Source organism: Thunnus thynnus, chromosome 6 (assembly GCF_963924715.1).
Source record: "Thunnus thynnus chromosome 6, fThuThy2.1, whole genome shotgun sequence".
Classification (NCBI taxonomy): domain Eukaryota; kingdom Metazoa; phylum Chordata; class Actinopteri; order Scombriformes; family Scombridae; genus Thunnus; species Thunnus thynnus.
In genome coordinates, this window is record NC_089522.1 from 42,502 (window position 1) to 58,495 (window position 15,994).

Consider the following 15,994-nt stretch of genomic DNA (forward strand, 5'->3'; position numbering starts at 1 on the left):
CGTGACTTTGCACGAGTTATAAGAAGAACAGGTGATAGATCACCCTGGTTATCATCAAATACAGAGCCAGTTGGATTAAAAAGCTGTATAATTAAAGGACTGGAACTCTGTCTTAATCGTATAAAGGGGAAAAAAGATACAATTTACTAATCTAAATCTATTTTTTTTTTAAATTTTCAGTCAAGCACCCGTCAGATGCAAATGATTATGCAAGAATGTCAGTTTGTCAGAATTAGACTAAAGCACAGGGTGTCTATAAAGCCAAATGTCCAGTTAGCTCTCCTCACACACACGTAAATGAGTCATTAACGTCTCAGTTTCATTAGTGGTTGTTCAGAGGTTGTTGTTTTTTTCTTTTTGTGAAGAAGATTTTCTTGAGGAAAATAGCAGGAAAGGCTGCAAACAAGTAAGTACTGATTCATTTTCACTAGTTGATTTTTTTGTGTGTGTTTTCTGCTTTATTTGTGACATTTGTGACAAATTAAAATCTAAATTCATTCCTACAGTGAGATAATACCTTTTCTGCAGTTTTCTGCTCTGATAATCTTGGGAGTTGTGGGAAGTTAGTTATTGCTGTGTTCATATCAGATCATAGCTGCTGTGCTTTAGAAGCTATGGAAATAATCTGCCATAAATCTTCACAATCTTCATTATTTCCTCCACCAAAGTTTCACAAGTGGTTTGACGTGCTTTGTTTGCAACACACAAAAGGGAAAATGTGACTGAAACCTGATTGAGACGTCTCAAGTCTCTTATTTTATCTCTCCTCACTCCTCGTCTGAACCGGAAGTTGTTCTTGGTGCGCCATGTTGACAAGAGTCCCAAGTCTCTTATATCTGCTCCGAGGAGCGAGGAGCGAGGAGGGATCTCTGAGGAGCGAGGAGGGATCTCTGAGGAGCGAGGAAACACAAGAACAGCCTTCACCGAAGTCTTTTACCGGCCGACACGCCCCCTTATTGGACATCAGTTATTGATTGGACGCTGCAGCTAATCTGACTGATCTGATACATCACTGCAGTTTCATATCCTAGTGGAGACAGGTTATAGATTAAACTCCCAAGTTTTATGTTTTATTTGTTTTCTGATTCATCATATAGTTAAAAATCTGTGAATTGTCGGTCTGATCAACAAAAGAACCATATACAAGATTTTTATTTTCATGATGTTATTTCCTCCATTAAACTGTTTCTTGCTAACAGACAGACTCTTTCTGACTTAAATTTTTATCCATAATAACAGTTAAACAAATTTATATTTTACATCATTTATCGTCCATTCAGTCACATGTGAGGCTGAAAATTCCTGAGCATTGGGTTTGATACGAGTATTTAGCCAAATACATATTTTCCGGTGTTCAGAAGACACCCTGATCACATTCTGGGTTATTGAATAATAAATTCACTATCAGGATTATCAAAAAATACAGATGCAAATAATCAATAAATAGTATAAACGCATTCTGCGAGACACAACGAATACAAGAATGGATGCTATTTGGAAAGAGCTGCAGGAATTAACAGTCAGCCTCCAATTTACACAAAAGGAGGTAGATGACTTGAAAGCTGCCAGCACTAGTATGTCATTGAATTGGACAGAGACAGAGTTTTGGGCAATGCAAAAAAGCTGAAAGGATCAAACATTTTTATAAATGAGGACTATCTTGATTCAGTTCAGCAGAGGAGAAAGGAACTGCCTCCTAAGATTGCTTTTCTACAGAATGACAAACTTATCATTCACAAATGGCATTAAAGTGTTGGGCCTCCACATACAGTCAGACAAAGATGGGCCCACATGGAAACCCTGAGGCCTGGCCACGAGGCCGCCTTTGTTCTCCTGAAACAAAGGATCAGCCCCAAAAGGCTGATCACTAACTCCATTCCCCAGCATGCACCATTTCGTACCTAGGTGCTAAGTAGGAAATGGTCCAACACAGTCTCTGATTGGCAGAGACGCACCAACATTACGGGGAGGCATGGCAACGGAGCCATGACGTCATCCCCCATTAAAACACGGAGCGGGACTGAATCTCGTCCTCTTTCAGCTCTTTCAGGTATTCTTGCTTAGGAGAAGGTCCGCCTTTTCGACCAGCTGGATCGCCAACGAAAGTGACTCGTTCACGTGTGCTATCCCCCCTTTTCTTTTGGAGTTTCTCCCCTCGCTGGACGAGACGAGACCTCGACCCGTGTTCATCCGAACACCGTAACGTTACCGGATCCGCGAGAGACTGCTGTTTGCAACCCAGCGCTCTCACCCGATACCTGCAGAAGGGAGAAAGGATTTTCTCCACGGAGACGCGGATAACTTCTACGCCCCGCTGCCTACCGACTGAGTCGACCACCCTGTGTTCTTCGCTGCCTCGCCGAGGAACCAGCGCCGTCATCACCGGGAAACAAGGACGGCTCCGCCAGCACCACGCACCGGAGGACCCGCTGCTTGATATCACTGACGGACTTTCCCACACACATCGGTTCGCTCCGGAGAACGACACAAGTAAGAGGTTGTCTGGGCAGAGATAGTATTAGAGTTGTGTGTTTTATGAGCTTAGTGCTCGTATTGTTTTGTGTGTTTTAACGGACCGCCGAGTCCCGTTTGCTGTGTGTGTTTTAAGTTGCTGCCTGTTTAGTTTGTGCTCACCACGCTAAACTGTTTGTGTTATCCCATTCGGGATTTCTGTGTTTGTGCCACCGCAAGTGGAAAGTAAGTTGCTTTGTCAGTCCGCAACCAGACAACGTGCGTACCGACTACCGTCCGTACTCCCGCTCTCTGTAGACAAAGCGACCGCTACTCTCCCCTCACGGTCGCGGGACCGAGAGTCGATCTCCCTTCCTCTCTTTCCTTCTCTTACTAACACACACACACACACGCGCACATACACTTACACCTCCACCTAACTACAAACATTTTCCACATATCTGATAGTCAGATAACAGAGGGCCATAGCGCCGTCTTGCCCCTTCGTTATCCGCCATCAGACACGTGAGTGCAGAAACGCCACTGACCACCGATCGGCGCTGTCTGCTATTGTTAACTGGAACTCTGCGGCGTCTTCCGCCTGTTGTTCTCACGTGAAGCCGCGCCATCTTGAGTCACTTGTATCGTGATCCACGTCGGCCATCTTGTGACTCACACACACACACGCACATACACGCTTACACTTACTCTTACATCCTCTCTCTCACTCACACACACACGCTTCGGCTTACCTATTTACCTTTACACGGCTGCTGTTTTATGTGTTTTTGCTAGTATTAGTTGGTAGTATAGTATTTGTTGATTGAAGCAATTGTTGACCTTGTTAATTCTTGTGGAAGTTAATAAATACTATTTATAGCTTTAAAGAGAAGTTTCTTGTCATTATTGTGCATCTGTTATTGTGATAAGTGGCTGATTGAGAGAGCCAGTGCTCGGACTTCACCATTTATTTAGAGGTGCTGATACACCAGGTATTAGCTCCCCTTAAGTGAATACCTTGTTTGAGACTACCTTTACAGTTGGTTATTAGTCCCAGTCTCCGTGTGGTGCCCCGCATTATTAACTAAGTTAATAATTTTTAATTTCATAATTCATAATTATCTTTGATAATTATAAATTATAGCTAATAATCAAACGCACTCCTTTCAAGCCCAACAAGTGGTGCCCGTGTGAGGCCCCTAATATATCAGCCTTATCATAATATTTATGCACAATAATTCATAATAAATAATTTTTGAATTATTAATTTTTCAAAAAATTTTGATTTTTGAAAGTGCTTTCTCTAGTGCTCTGCCAAGCATATATACTAGTGGTTGTGTATTGTGTACAGTGTATACTAGTGGTTGTGTTAGCGTTAGTAAAGAGTTTGTTAGCATTTGCATGCTAGTTGGATAGTCCCTAACACACTAATTAGTTGATATTCACCTTTAGTGCTTTAGTCACTACTAAGGTCCTGCTAGGACAGGTTGCAGTGTTTGCGTAATCAACTGTGTAAGTCACAGGTTAACCTCTCACCTGTGCACCTAGCAACATTAGCAGTAACCACACATTTATAGCCACTGTGTGACGCGTGCTAACATGAGCTGCCAGAACCCCCACGTGGCTGGAGCTGAAGCTCCACAGGGAATTCAGGACCTAGACCTGCAGGATACCGTCGCTTCCCTTGTCCGCCTCTCCATAGGAGAGAGGGACCATTTGGCCAGCTGTAGCCTCAGAGAGTGCGATGAGATGCTGAAGGAACTAAGGGATTACGCGAACAACCCGGTCGGGAAACCAGAGCGTACAATCCCAGACCTGATTGGTCAGATGTTCCTAATCCAGCAACGCAGAGCTCAGCTACAGCGAGAAGAGAGCCTAGAGCAGCTGACTCAGCTGCAGCGCAGCTACCAAGCTGTGCGAACATCCAATTTCAAGCTCCAGCAGGAAGCTGAGAGCACCCAGGCTGAACTGGCTCGGTCGCAGGAGGACCGAGCAGTCCTGCGTGCAGTGATCCAAAGGATCCAGGAAGTCAGTGACAGCAGCAGCGAGGAGACTGAGGTTGGCCAGGTAAGTACAGCTACCAGCCCAACCCCCCAGGAAACTAAGAGCGAGACTGGGGGTGCTGACAAAGGTTCACCACCGCCGCCCCCCACAGGAACTGGGAGCTCCATCTTGGCCGCTGACCAGCGTCCACTACCGTCGCTCCCCCCAGTCGTGCAGGAGGCCGATGCACTGGATGAAGCTAGTTTGCTACGCATGCAGCTTCAAGCTGCGCAGGCGAGGGAGCTCGCCCTGCACAGGAGACTTGAAGCTGCTCAGCTGCAGCAACTGGCTACCCCAGTTGACATGGGGGCGCGCCCCAGGAGTCTAGCAACCCCTGGTGACGCAGCCTACCACCTCCCCGTCCCGGACGCATACCAAGCGTCCTCAACGGTCCACTCACGGAGCATGACTGCTCTGCCATCTAGGGAGATGTTGCAGTCTGCCCTGAGACAAAGGGGTCAGTGTTATGACCAGACTCCCTCCACACTGCAAGGTGCAGGGTACCGGTCTCACCACCACGATGAGTTTGGCTATGAGGGGATGATGGAGGATCCAGATGGCCCGCTGCCGCCAACTTACGGTTTGAGGACCCGTCAAATCGAGTCTCTCACCTGTGATGTAGAGCGATTCGACCCGAGAAATCACGAGTCAAACATCGATGATTATCTCAGGGAGATTGAGTGGTGCCTGGTTGATCTTCCATATGCCTCTCCACGCGAGAAGCTCAAGCTGGTGTGGAAAACCACGGCAAGAGAAGTCCATGCTTTCATGGAAACTCTGCCAGCGGAGACCAGAGATTGGTACCCAGCCCTCTGCAGAGCCTTGCGGGAGGAATACTCGCTGTACACGGACGAAGCCTCCGCCACTCTCAGCGCCCTTACTATCACCCAGAGGAAGCACGAGCCTCCGTGTGAGTATTACAGGCGTCTGAGAGCCGCCTACTTCCAAGGGCGCAATGCCCCTGGCTTGGAAGAGGAGCAAGCCTTTCGATCCCTCTTCCTCCACAATCTCCATGAAAGCATCAGGTACGATGTTACCATGCACTGCCGCACCGGTAACTACACGATGCAAGAAATCAGGAGATACGCTCAGATGGCATGGGAAACACGCATCCGCCCAACCAAAGGGCATGAGACGGAAGCCAGAGTCCTTGAGGTTCGAACCTTAGAAAACGACACCTTGATGCTAGAAGGCGACGAAGTGCCTCGCACCAAGGGCAATTTCAGAGCGGGGCCCCAAGGACACCGACCACCTCGCCAGCAGGGGGAAGCACAGAGCCGAAGAGGTGGCAGCCAAGCGCAGAACCAGGGCCACTTTAAGCCCCGAAGGCAGGACTCCCACCAGGCGAAAAAGGGAGTCCACTTTGAGCAGAACACTAAGCACCTGAATCAGTCAGGTAAAACCAGGAACTTCACTAGGAAGGAACGCCTTAAGCAGGAAATGGAGGACTTGATGCTGAGATGCTTGACTGAGGTGTCAAGGCAGTTTGAGGCGCCTCGCAGCCTTCCAGGACCACCGGATCCCCCAAAAGATCTCAGTCGGGGCCCCTCATCTTGACTAGGCCAAGTCCCCTCCCCCACCTCCGCCAAGGTTTATTTTGTGGGCTGGGGAAGGGAAACCGAGAAGGCCAAGCCGCTACCCCATGTAAGCACTTCTGACCCTCAACACACTCCTTTCTTGACCTTCCTCGGTGACTTTGTCCGCAAGGGCAATGGTCGCCGCATCTACACCTCAGTGGTGGTAGGGGGGTGCGTCAACTCCCTGACACTACTTGACACTGGTTCAGAGATCAGCCTGATGTGTTCTAGCATGTTTGCAGATGTTGCCAGAGTGATGCTCTCGCTTGGAAAACCCCTGCAAATTGAGGCCTGTAATGTGAGTAGGTATAACTAGTTATACCCAGAACAGGTCTCCCATCACCCAACGCGCTTGGATCGACCTCACCTTCCAGGAAATGACTCTTGTGCACCCCATTTACATCTGTATCATTGATACAGAGCCGCTGCTTATTGGACAAGACCTGCTGGACCGGCTGGCCCCCCTCATCGACTGCCACCGCGGACTCATTTGGGCTCAGGTGGATACCCCTCAGGCAGCCGCCCACCAGCTTCTGACGGGCAAGTCGCCATCGTCCAGGAGTCCAGAAGTCCTCTGCCAATGATCATGCCTCTTCCAGAGCCCGAGTCTGGCTCTGAATCTTCCATGCCGTCCTTGCACGTGCAGCCATCGTCCGACTGCTCCAGCTCCTTGAAGGATCATGAGTCCTTCCTTTGCTCACTGGAGAACTTGAACCCGTCTTTGTACAGCCCCCACGTGGTCGGAGGCGTACACATCAACGGTGTCTTGACCCCCAAGGTGCTCGTAGCGTTATGGTCGGAGAAATCCGGCATCAGTCAGGACCTCTTTAATGACCTGTGTCAACGCAGCACACCTCCGTTCTTTGCACCGCGAAGCCACCGCGTCCTTTCTGCGGGATCACCGCAGACGCACCTCAAGGCCATCAGAGTGTGTGCCCTCTCCATCAAAATTGGGAGAAAACAGGTCAAACACTTCTTGAGCGTTGTCCCGCAACTTCAACCCCAGCTCTTCGTGGGGGCAGATCTTCTTGTCTGGCTCGGTGCCAAGCTGGACACAGTGAACCAAGTCCTGTGGTCAGCACACCCCCTGACCGTCGAGCCTGCATACATGCTATCAGGCCAGACCATCCCCCAGGCATGTCAGGTTGCCAACGAAGCTGATCTTGTGGTTCCTGCGCGAACAGCAGGCTTCCCCCTCCCTGGGTCACAAGCTTTCTTCCAGCCTTTGCCCCTCTTTTACGAGGCGAGCTTCTCTTCCCACTACTTGAGTGCCGCTCTGGCACAGAAGTACGACACTGACAAAAGAGTCGTCCCCTGAGCAGCGTTGAGATGAAGTTCTCTGACTGCGAGAGGGCCCTTCTCGCCACGGTATGGGCTGTGGAGCACTTCAGTAGCTACATCGGTGGCCAGAAGGTGATAATTGAGACGTGTCATCAACCTGTCACCTTCCTGAACAGCCAGCGGCTGAGGGAAGGACGTGTGTCAAACAGTCGCATTGCTGCGTGGATGATGGCGCTACAAGGCTACGATGTTGAGGTGAAGTATGTGTAAAGCCACAAGATGGCCTTGGGTCAAGGCCTAGCTGAGTGCCAGCACTGTGACTGTGAGGGACAGCCAAGCCCCCAATCCTCAACCGTCACCTCACCATCCCTTCCTTCCAACCACCGCTACCATGACGAGAATGCCTACTTAGACCTCCCAAAGGTCTATGTGGATGGCTGCTCATTCCACCATGAGAGCCAAGTCCAGGCAGGAGTTGGTATTGTTTGGGCCAACCGCACGGTTGAAGAGCCGAACCACTACCAGCTAGGCGCAAAGATGAGCCAGTACGCGGAGATTGCTGCAGTACTCATCGTCCTCCAACAAGCCACTCGGCTGGCTGTTGGACAGCTAGTGATCTGCTCCGATTCCAACTACGCTCGCCACAGCTTCATGTCACACTTTCCCACATGGACCGAAAATGGCATGAGGAACGCCAGGAACAAGGAAGTCAAACACTCTGAACTCTTCCTGGTTTGCGACCGCCTTGTGACGGACCATGGGATGACGGTGTACTAGAAGAAAGTCAAAGGCCACTCCCAGATCTCGGGTCCCAATAAGGATGGCAACGACGAAGCCGACCGGTTAGCCAAGTTAGGCGCCGAGCAGGAGACACCCTGGGAGTTCAGTGAAGATTGGCTTCCGACGTTCCAAGTCAGCACGGTGAATGCCATCACCCGCTGACAGGCGCGAGAGAGACGAGAGGACCCTCAGTCCTGCGCACAGACAGTGCATTTGGGTTGGAAACCTGGAGATGCCGACTTGGTTGCCATGCAGGAACGGGATCCTCCCATACAAGCTATCCAGCAGTTAATGGCAGATCCCATGGCACAGCAGACACCTCAACCATCGACTAATGAGTCCAAAGAGCTGAAGGCTCTTCGCCACGTCCAACCCCATCTCAGAATTGACAAGGGCCTGCTGGTCTACAGTCCTGATGGTCAGGGATCGGCTCGTTGGGTCGTCCCGACGGACCATAGGGGGGTGATACTGGCCCATGCCCACGACTCCCCTGTCGGGGGTCACTGGAGCTACAAGGCTACTCTTAAAACCCTGCAGCAGGTTGCCTACTGGCCATCCATGGCCCGTGACACGCAACTCTACGTCCAAGGATGTCTGGTTTGCTGTCAATTTCAACCTTCACGACCCTTGAACCGAGCCCCGCTCCAGGGCCGAGGGATCACCTTTTCCTGGTCCCACCTCCAGATGGACTGGATTGGTCCAGTCCCCAAGTCTTCAAGAGGTAACAAATACCTCTTGACTGTGACCTGCTCATTCACGAAGTGGGTCGAGTGTCTTCCGGCGCCCAACGACACGGCTGTGACAACAGCAGTCCTGCTGCTAAACCACGTTTTCAGCCGCTGGGGGCTGCCACTCTCCGTCGACTCAGACAGAGGCACTCACTTCACCTCGAGTGTCATGACAGCCATGTTCGAGATTCTGGGAGTGGAAGTCAACGTCCACATCCCATATCACCCCCAGTCATCAGGTCAAGTCGAGCGTGCCAATCGCACTATCAGCATGCTGAAGAAGTATGTTAGTGGTAGTGGCAAGGATAGGGACGTGAAACTCTCTCTGGTGTTGATGGCCATCCGGTCTACCCTGCACCGCTCTATGGGAATGACGCCTTTCGAAATGATGACTGGGAGGGAAATGACCTTGCCGTTACATCTTCTGTATTGCCCAGAGGAAGCACATCAGTACGTCACTGATATGCGAGACCACCTTAGAGTCACGTTTGCATGGGCCCAGGAGAACCTGGAAACGAGTGCCAGAGGAGCAAAGGCCTACTACGATAGGAAAACGTCCCATCGTGAGTACAGTGTAGGCGACAAAGTGCTCTATTTCAGGTTTGCCAACCCGGTAGGACAGTCCAAGAAGTTCCTACCTAGCTGGGCTGGCCCCTATGTGGTTGTGGGAAAGCTCTCTCCGGTAGCCTACCGGATCAGAGTTTCCAAACCGAGTCAGGGGCCAACCTACAAATGGGTCCATGCAAACCAGATCAAGCTCTTCTGTCCGTTTTCGCTCCCGAGGGGAGAGGCCGTCTCCACACCCGAAAGGGGGGAGCAGTCCGCACCCCAAAGGGGGGAAGACGATGCATAGTAGCTTCGTAGGGACAGATGCATGCACTAACACCTAACCCCTACTTCCCCTTCCTGACAAGTAATCAACACTTTGGTCTGTTCTAGGATGAAACTCCCTTGGATCCTTGGCATCTTCCTCAGCCTACGAGTTGCTGTGCCCACTGATGTGGTCAACCTTGGCCCTCCAACCGGTATCGTCCTGCAGGAGATACCGGGACTCCTAATTACTCGGTGCAGCCTATACACCCAAAGAATCTACGTCCGACTAGATCCTTGGGATGTGTACCGCAAGCACATCGGCCTGCCTCCACGCCTGACGGAGGGCAGATTAAGCGGAACCCAAACGCATGACACTGTTGAGCACGCCAAACAAACAACCATCCACATGCTCGAACAGCTGCAGAAGTTCCTGGTCACAGAGAAGGACCTCAGTAGTGGGAAACGACCAAAGAGGTTCCTTGGAGGACTGTTCACCGCAGTCTCGGCCATTGGATCTCTGTTCTCAATTGGACTCTCGGCTGCCAACTCTGTCAGCATTAAAGCCCTTCAAAGGCACATGGGTGAACTCAGTGAGGAAATGCCAGAAATCCAACAGAGACTCCTCATCCAACGTGAACAATTACAGGACTTGGGTAAAACCCTCCAGGGTACCATAGTGACCGTTAACCTTCATTCTGCCCTCATCAATAACACCTTGCATGCCTTAGGGACATTGTCAGAAGTAGTCAGGGATGATTTTATGTACGTACGCGTAGTGAGAGATCTAATGCAGGACCTCCTTAGGGAAATTAGCTCCTCAGTTAGCAGTCTGAGCGGTGGGCAAATACCGACCTACCTCGTTCCCATGAGTCTGGTCGAGCAAACCCTCAGATCCGCAACAACTACTGTGGTACAGTCATCACAAACTCACCTGGCATATAGTCTTGGTAGTGCAATCCCGGTTTATGTGAACCCACAGAACCTGGGGATAGGGTTCCTTCTCAACCTTCCTATCATAGAACGGCAGAATGTGTATAGGTTAAAATCAGTGCTGAATGTTGGTTTTTGGCAAGACAACACTCATGTCCACCTCAAGACACCACCAACACTCGCATACCACGACGATGACCCCTCGCTCTACCTTAGTCCCAACCTTAACTTGTGCACCAAAACTAAGGACGTTCACTGGGTTTGTCCAGGCAATCCCTTCATTCGGGATGTTAGCAATTATCTCTGCGGCCTAAGAGCCGAGTCCCCTGAACAAAAGTGTCAGGGTAGACTGTCTGTTAAAGACGAAGGTATGGACACTAAGGTAGAACGAGCGGGTAGTCGATGGCTCGTTAGCACACCTGCTAGCGAAGCCCTAATGGCCTACGATCGTCATGACACAACCACTAAATTGACCCTACCCAACCAGACGATGTTCTTGACGGTTCCTCAGGGAGCCACCGTACACTTTGGTGACATTGTCCTCCATCATCTCAACCCTGACCAACACGACACAGAGATTGAGATTATGGACGCATTCAGAGGTCACAACTTAACCATTGACGACACCCTTCAGCAACAGCTCCTAGCTGAAGGAACCAAATTAGTGAAGTTTAGTCTAAAACCGTCTGGACTCACTACGGCTTACTTTAGCCATAGGTCGTCACCTTCACACGAACATCATGTCAGTTGGGCTGCCTTTGGGCTCCTTCTTAGTGGTTGGGTCATCACAGCAGTCATCGCACACATCATGTTCAGTTACATTCGCAGGTTGCAGGCCAGACTGGACACCCTCTTGGTGGTTCCACGGCGCTTCACGCGCAAGTCCGCATCTGCCCCTCGTACTAACACCAGTCCTCTCTAGGAGTAGGCCTAATGGCCTCTAACCCCCTCCTGCGTTTCTTCACCCCTACCTTGGGCTTTCCCCTAGTGCCAGTGGTGAACATTGAGCAGCAAAGGATTGTAAGTGTACCTGAATGTATTTTTCTTCCTGTTTTTGATGTGTAGCGTAGTTTAGAGACATTCTGCCCAGATGAAACCTCAGTGCTTATCTGCCCAGACACTAAAACCTCTGCTTACTGAACTGTACAGACTCTGACTTTTCCTCAGGTATCATGGACTCTTTGTTTCAAGGATATGGACTATGTAACTCACTGGTCATACCTCCTACATGGATTAGTTGGCCCTTGGGTTGCTCTGAAGACTGTGGCCAGCACCCCACTCCTCAGACCAAAGGGGGGATGTTGGGCCTCCACATACAGTCAGACAAATATGGGCCTACATGGAAACCCTGAGGCCTGGCCACGAGGCCGCCTTTGTTCTCCTGAAACAAAGGATCAGCACCAAAAGGCTGATCACTAACTCCATTCCCCAGTGTGCACCATTTTGCACCTAGATGCTAAGTAAGAAATGGCCCAACAGTCTCTGATTGGCAGAGACGCACCAACATTACGGGGAGGCATGGCAACGGAGCCGTGACGTCACCCTCCTTTAAAACACGGAGCGGGACTGAATCTCGTCCTCTTTCAGGTACTCTTGCTTAGGAGAAGGTCCGCCTTTTCGATCAGCTGGATCGCCAACGAAAGGGACTTGTACACGTGTGCTATTCCTCCTTTTCTTTTGGAGTATCTCCCCTCGCTGGACGAGACAAGACCTCGACCCGTGTTCATCCGAACACCGTAACTTTACCGGATCCGCGAGAGACTGCTGTTTGCAACCCAGCGCTCTCACCCGATACCTGCAGAAGGGAGAAAGGATTTTCTCCACGGAGACGCGGATAACTTCTACGCCCCGCTGTCTACCGACTGAGTCGACCACCCTGTGTTCTTCGCTGCCCCGCCGAGGAACCAGCGCCGTCATTCCCGGGAAACAAGGACGGCTCCGCCAGCACCACGCACCGGAGGACCCGCTGCTGGATTTCACTGACGGACTTTTCCACACACATCGGTTCTTTCTGGAGAGCGACACAAGTAAGAGGTTGTCTGGGCAGAGATAGTATTAGAGTTGTGCGTTCATGAGCTTAATGCTTGTATTGTTTTTTTACGTGTTTTAACAGACCGCTGAGTCCCGTTTGCTGTGTGTGTTTTAAGTTGCTGCCTGTTTAGTTTGTGCTCACCACGCTAAACTGTTTGTGTTATCCCATTCGGGATTTCTGTGTTTGTGCCACCGCAAGTGGAAAGTAAGTTGCTTTGTCAGTCCGCAACCAGACAACGTGCGTACCGACTACCGTCCGTACTCCCGCTCTCTGTAGACAAAGCAACCGCTACTCTCCCCTCACGGTCGCGGGACCGAGAGTCGATCTCCCTTCCTCTCTCTCCTTCTCTTACTAACACCCACACACACACATATACACTTACACGGCGGCGTCTTCCGCCTGTTGTTCTCACGTGACGCGACTTCCCCCGGAAGCCGCGCCATCTTGAGTCACTTGTATCGTGATCCACGTTGGCCATCTTGTGACTCACACACACACGCACATACACAAACACGCTTCGGGTTACCTATTTACCTTTACACGGCTGCTGTTTTATGTGTTTTTGCTAGTATTAGTTGGTAGTATAGTATTTGTTGTTTGAAGCAATTGTTGACCTTGTTAATTCTTGTGGAAGTTAATAAATACTATTTATAGCTTTAAAGAGAAGTTTCTTGTAATTATTGTGCATCTGTTATTGTGATAAGTGGCTGATTGAGAGAGCCAGTGCTCGGACTTTCACCTTCACCATTCACTTAGAGGTGCTGATACACCAGGTATTAGCTCCCCTTAAGTGAATACCTTGTTTATGAGACTACCTTTACAGTTGGTTATTAGTCCCAGTCTCCGGGTGGTGCCCCACATTATTAACTAGGTTAATAATTTTTAATTTCATAATTCATAATTATCTTTGATAATTATAAATTATAGCTAATAACCAAACGCACTCCTTTCAAGCCCAACAGTAGTGGGACAGTATGTCCCAATACATGGAACAGATCTCACTTGTTACAATTGGTGTGATTACCACAGTAATACTGCAGTAATGCCACAGTGAAGGGGGGTGAAATAATTTATCCAGTAGTTGCTAAGATTTACAGGTCCCTTACTCAAGCTGAGATTTTAAACACATGTGATGATATGTCCCCAACTGGGTCTCTAAATGTTTCCACATACGTTATTCTCTTTCTGTCTTGTTTCATACAACCAGAGCACACAAGTCATTCTCTCACATGCATCCCATTCCCAGCACAGAGCTATGCACATGCTAATTACACCGGCAACATTTTGCTAAATGGCCCTCCTGCTGCTGCTACTGGTGTCTGCTTCAGGAATAGAAACAATAGAAACAATAGAAAATTACAAACTTGTTACAAATCAGTGCAGATTTATGATCTTTGTAGTCTACATATATGTGTTTTCATGTGGGTATTTGGAACAAACTGTATCCATAATTGAAGAGTATATAAATAAGAGGAGCCAGTCACTTTTTTCAGATGTGATTTTCTGTTTTATTCATTTTGATGAAACAGATTACACACTACAAATGAAATAACATTGTTCAATAAAAGACTGAGTGAGAACATGCAAAAACTACAATAAATTTTAAAAATTTGCGGGTGTCAGGGTAGTTCTGTTCCTGAGGGCTTCCACTCTTTGAGGATCTGAGCAGCGGCAGGGATGTTGCTCTTCCAGCCTGGCTTTTTGATCAAGGTAGTGACTTTTTTCTGTGGGGAGACATCGGCAGAAGGGTGCTGTCAAGGAAAAATGAAAAGGTTTTGTTAGTTAAGAAGATTATAATTTTCAATTCAATTTTATTTATATGGTGACAAATCATAACAAAAGTTATCTCAGGGCACTTGTCACATAGAGCAGGTCTAGACCTCCTCCCCTTTAACGGGAAGAAACCTCAAGCAGTCTCAGGAGCCGCACTCTCAGGTGGCTGTGTGGTTGTTCTGGTGGAAGGTCTTGCTGTAACGTTGGCGTTAGGCAGTGGTGGAGGGACATCAGTCACCGCCATGTGACGACGCTGCAGCTCCTCAATCAGCCTTTCAATTAAAAAAAACAAATCATAATTTAGACAATGTTAAAAAAAAGTAATACATTTCAGAGAGTAAACAAGAAGTGATGTTTGAAAAAAGACTTCCACCAACCTGCTGAGTGGATCAGCATCGTCCATAATTTGGCGAAGGAGCACGTAACTAAACACCCTGCCAGATGCCAGAAGTTCATGAACATCCCTCTTTGCCTTCTCCACCTCTGCTTCAATGGCCTCTGCTGTACTGTTCTTCATGCAGACCCTGCGCAGATGAACTGAAAGGGTTTCCTGGGTTTTCATGCACACAGGACACAGCAGATAGTGCCTGTTGGGTTTACTGGAAACAGAAAAAGACATTCTTCACTTAATTTAAAGCTTACTCAGGGAGAAGTTCAGGAGCTTTCAGCAAATATGCTTGAAATCTTAGCTTGGGTAAATGACCCAATGATTTAATTTTCACCTGAATAGAGTCATTAGTCAGTCATTATGCAAAAGATGTGACCAGCTATGTTTAAAATATGTGAAACTATTATCATGACTTTTACAAACTGTTATTCTGTCTCTGGCTTGTTTTCTCTGTTTTAACTTGATAAGAAAACAATGTTTTACTACATTCTGTTAAAAAAGGACTTCATAAGCGTTACATACTCCCCCCCTACTGGATGGGATATGTATAACCTGATACTCTATTGACCATTCGTTTGTGCTCTCTCCCAGGTGGCCCTGATTGGATGATTGAGGGGAGGACCTATAAAGAGGGAAGGAAGGTGGTTTGGACTCTCTCTTTTCCATTTTCCAGCCTGAGCAGCAGCAGTTTGGTTCTTGTGTTTGTTCTGTTATGTTGCAGTTTTGCCTTTGTTATTTCTTGGTTCGTGTTGGTGAGTCTGGAAGTCCTCTTTTTGCGGCTTTATTTCTGATAGGTTTAGTTGTTATGTGGATTTAGGTTAGAGGGGGAGCTCAGATCCTACAGCCCTTTGTGAGTTGGTCCTCTTCTTTTTGTTCTTGTTGGCCGGCTCACCAGCTTTTGTTATTTTGTTGTTGTTGTTGTCAATAAATTGGTTTAATTACTGTGGAATATCCTGTCTTTTAATCATATAGGGCTTTCTTTGGGCGAGCTGGTTTTAGAGGGTCGTAACAATAAACATTATTGTACATACAAACTAACCTCATAATTTGGTCCCTTAGTCTGGGAACCATTGGCAAATATGCTTAAAATCTCAGCTGGTAAATGACCTTTTGAATTTAAAAAATTCTATAATAAGTTACTTTTTTTAAGTAACTACATTGTGAACTATAAAATTGATCTTATCTTACCCCTGGGGAG

The 15,994-nt window shown here is 48.5% G+C and overlaps 1 long non-coding RNA gene across 1 annotated transcript in view; it reads left to right on the forward strand.

Moving 5' to 3' along the window:
- The window catches only part of LOC137183925 (uncharacterized), a 45,260-nt gene extending 29,643 nt beyond the window's left edge, over positions 1 to 15,617 (forward strand). Inside the window, exon 3 of the long non-coding RNA XR_010928577.1 lies at positions 15,388 to 15,617. This is a non-coding gene — a long non-coding RNA (uncharacterized lncRNA). The remainder of the gene's footprint in view (positions 1 to 15,387) is intronic.
- Positions 15,618 to 15,994: the final 377 nt, after the last annotated feature.